This window comes from Muscardinus avellanarius (genome assembly GCF_963383645.1).
Source record: "Muscardinus avellanarius genome assembly, chromosome: 3".
Classification (NCBI taxonomy): Eukaryota; Metazoa; Chordata; class Mammalia; order Rodentia; family Gliridae; genus Muscardinus; species Muscardinus avellanarius.
The window spans coordinates 92,875,171-92,879,596 of NC_137788.1; positions in this window are offsets into that span (position 1 = coordinate 92,875,171).

Consider the following 4,426-nt stretch of genomic DNA (forward strand, 5'->3'; position numbering starts at 1 on the left):
ACCGCTACTCCTTCACTGGGTTGGACTGCAAAATCTCAGACCCAGGAAGATTATCAAAGCTGCGCAAGTTCCTTGGGGTGCAGTGCTGGGATTTCTCCTTTATGGGCCGCAATTTCACTTACAGTTGTTGTGAACGCTGATCTTAAGCTGTCCCGGGTGTGCTGAACTCACAGCCACTGCTGGCAATATGGTGCCACTGCCATGCCTTTGGCTATGAGGCTGGCATATTTCTTTTCTGATTTTGACCTCCATCCTGAGTCCCTGGAGGGCGTGATGAGCTTGGCCACTGGGAGTTGTAGACATTCTTTGCACAGACAGAACTGCTGAATTACACCTGAATGACCCACAACTGCTCACTTCAGCTCCTTGTTTACGTTTCTTCTCTGGGGCCTGTTGCTGTGAGGCAAGATGGTGCCAGCGCGTATCCACATCTGCAATGTGGGCTGGTTTTTTTCTGGTCTTTTGTTGTTCTTCTAGTCTTCTTTTTCTTTGTCCCTGTATATACAGTTTTTATTTCTCTGCTTATAGTGTTTTCTGGCTATGAAAAGTGCTGATTTTGTGGCAATAGAGATCGAGTATTAGCAGGACTTGTAAACAGTGTTTATTTTTTTGGTTGCCATCTTCCCAGAAGTCGACAAAGCAATTTTGAGCAATAAGAATATCAGAGGCATTATAATTCCCATCTTCAAATTATAATTCAAAACTATTTTAACAAAAACTGCATGGATATGGCATAAAAACAAAAACATGGACCACTGGAACTGACTAGAAAACACAAAAACAAACCACCACATATACAGCCCTCCATTTTATTTTTGTTGTTGTTGTTTTTGTTTTTTGTGTGTGGTATGCAGAGAGTTGAATCCAGTGGCATGCTACCTTCAAGCTATACGTACAGTCCTATTTTTTCTTCTTTATTTTGAAACAGGGTCTCACTAAGTTGCAGAGGACCTCACTAAGTAGCTGAGGCTGGCCAAGAAACTGGATCCTCCTGTCTTAGCTGGCCAAGAACCTGGATCCTTCTGTCTCAGCCTCCCATGTACTGGGATTACAAGCCCAGCTTCGGCCATCTGTTTTTTTGACAAAAACATCAAAAAGATACACTGGAGCAGGGCGTGGTGTTGCACCCTTGTAATCCTCATTCTTGGGAGGCTGAGAGAGGTGGATTGCACACAGATTTGAAGCCACCCTTAGCTACATAGTAAGGCTCTCAGCAACTAAGACCCTGTTTTCAAATAAAATTTAAACTAGGTCTGGGAGTATAGACTGGAGGTAGAAAGCCCCTGGGTTCCACCCCCAAGTACCACCAAAACCAAAAATACACTGGAGGGAAAAAAAGCCCTTTTAACAAAGCTCTAGGAAAAATGAAAATCCATAGGTAAAAAAATGCAACTAGATCCCTTTCCCCTTGTACTAAACCAACTCAGAGTGTATAGAAGATCTAGGATTAGACCAGAAGCTGTAGAGTACAATTTTCAAACCCTGGCTTTGCCATGAGCAGGAACATGTCTGTCTTGAGAATGAATGGGAGAAAGAACAGAGAAACTTTGAGAGGGAAGTGGGGGACACACTGTCATTTGCTCAGCCCACTTGTAAGTCAGCACTAAAAGCTGTGTTTTCCTGGAAAGTAACTGACATATAGACCAGCAAATCACCAAAGCAGGCAGCTGGACCCACTCTTTGTAGATAGGGCCCTAGCAAAGAGGTTTATCTGCTGGGGTGAACGACCTCAAGTGGCTGGAAGCAGGTACTAAAACGGAATAATAAGTGCTCAGCCAGAAAGAACACTGCTGCTATCATGAAACTAATATGGTATAAATTTTTCATGGCCTTTAAAAATCACCAAAGTATCTTATGTATTTAGTTGCCAACAACAGCCAAGAGAGAATTCCTTCTTTTTCCAGATAATCTTGAAGCAGAAAGAGAAGGAGTTGAAGAAACAAGGAATCAAAGATTGTGCTGCCCACCAAACTAAACATACCCTGAGTTCAGAGAAGCATTTAGGCCTACAAGTGAAATTAGTAGTTGAGATTGGACTGAAAGTAAATTTAAAGTAGTGAATTGTTTTAAAAATGAAAATAAATAGGGAAACTAAAGGATATGGGATAAGACAAGGATCCATTAAAGTAGGTAAAAGAAAGGTTTTTTTTGGTTTTGTTTTTATAATTGATTTGTTGTTGTTGTTGTTAGCTCCATGAGGTTCAACAAATTCAGCCAGTCAGTAAATTAGTTACATATAGATACTTTAATTTCTATAAGATATAGTGGGAAAGAATTTTTTGCTGAACAAAAAACACATGTACGTTTTTATTTGAATTAAGAGCTACTTTTCCAATACTTGTGATACAAATTTGCTCTCACATGCACACCACATAAAATATTTGGGCTATATAAAATATTTTTCAGTCTGATAGGTGGAAACTAATATTTTCTTGTGGAATGATGGTTCATTCCTCTTACTACTAATGAGTTTAATCATCTCATTTTCTAAATTAAATTTAGAATTTGCTTTTGGAAATTTATCTGCTTATATTCTTTATCCTTTACATATTTTCCCAATTAGTTTTTAAATCAAATGTTTTGTTGCCATTAAATTTTTAGACACCTTAGCATTTATCTGTATTTTTTTACATATTATAAGAAAGGGCAGTCTATTTTTGTAATCCTATAGAAATAGATCTTTGACAACACCATTTATTGGCTAAAGAGTTTTCTTTGAAAATCAGAATGAAATAAAGACCAACAGTTTTAAGACCCAAGTTGACATATTAAGGCATCTTGGGCTTAGTACCTGGAAATGGCTAAGAATTTGTAAAATTTGCTTGAGATATGAACAATAAAGGAGATTTAATTCTGTAAAACTTAAAGCAATTAAGTGGGAAGAAAAATTCTGTTATGTTCCTATCTCATCCAGTTTTGATACCTTTATTATGATAGATAAGGATCATTCAACCCTACTTGGTTGGTCTATGTAGTAATGCCCAACTTTAGGAAACAGGAGTGAACATAAAGGTCTATCTTTTCATGCATTAATTCATTGAGGAGATATTTATAGTGTCTACTATATGCTGAACATTTACTAAACTTAAGGGATACAGGGAGGGTGTGAGAATGACTGGCTGTGATATCTATCACTGCATTGATTGCCAGGGTCCACTTGACTGATCTCTACCTACCAAATGTTTTAGGGGATTTTCTCTCTAACCAGTGTTCTATGAGAACATTGTATGCTGTATTGTTTACTGTTACATCTCTCACACTTACCCAAGTAGTAAATAGAAACAGTAAAGGCACCCTGGTTTTCTTCACTGTAGCAGCTGCACCTCCAGTTAGGGATAAATTTCTGACCCTATTGACATAAAATCTGCCTCAATGCATTCAGAATCTAGATTGATTAAGTAGATTAGAGTGCAGACCTTAGGTCAGAACACCAGGGATCAAAGCCTATCTCTTCCATTAACTAGCTGTGTGTCTTAATCTTTTTTTATATCAGTGTCCTGAAGTATGAAATGGAAAGAAGAGCACCTATATATATGAGAAGAGTGTGTCTGTGTGTGTGTGTGCTGTTTATTTATTAGGGTATCTCTTCCTACAGGCTGCCAATTCTGAGAAATGTAGACAGGCAGGGGCCTATAAGGCTGCTATATTCCTTCTGACTCAAGAAAACCAAACAGTCTCTACTTTTTATCCTTTACCCTGAGGAGTTCTGTCTACATGGATCCTACTGAGCTGGCTGCAAACCTTAGTGTGTGTGTGTGTTACTGGAGATTGAGCCCAGAGGCATTCTATCTCTGAGCTACATTCCCAGTCCTATCATTCCTTTTTTTTAAACCCCCCCCCCCAGGGTCTAAGTTGCTGAGAGGGTGTAGCAAAATTGCTGAACCCATGGGCATCCTACCTCCAATATACACCCCCAGCCCTATTTTTATTCTTTTTATTTTGAAACACGGTCTCACTGAGTTGCAAAGGGCCTCGTAAGTAGCTGAGGCTGTCCGCGAACCGCAATCCTAAGGTCTCAGCGTCGCAAAGGCTGCGATAACAAGCCTGCACCAGGAGCACCGCCTCCCTCCCCTGCCCTCCCGCAGCCCCGCCACTCCGCAGGGCGGGGGGGGGGGCGGAGCCCGGAGCGCAGCCGCCCAGCGCAGGCTTCCCGCACATGCGCAGTAGTGAGTGCTTCCGCCTCGTGAAAACAGCCTCTTTTCCTTCGGTCCTTTGGCTGCGGTTCCTGACTCCTTCTTTAATTACGACTTCGTTTTTTTTTTTTTAACCTTCGCACAACTCCGGGCCAATTTCCTATTTTTTAATACCTTCGGTGGCTTTTTTGAAGTTGAATCACTTCGCTTTACCTACTCGGCCGCAACCCCGCTGTACGTCCGTGGGAAGAATTACCGCCCAAGTGCCTCTGGTCTCGCGAGAATAAGACCTA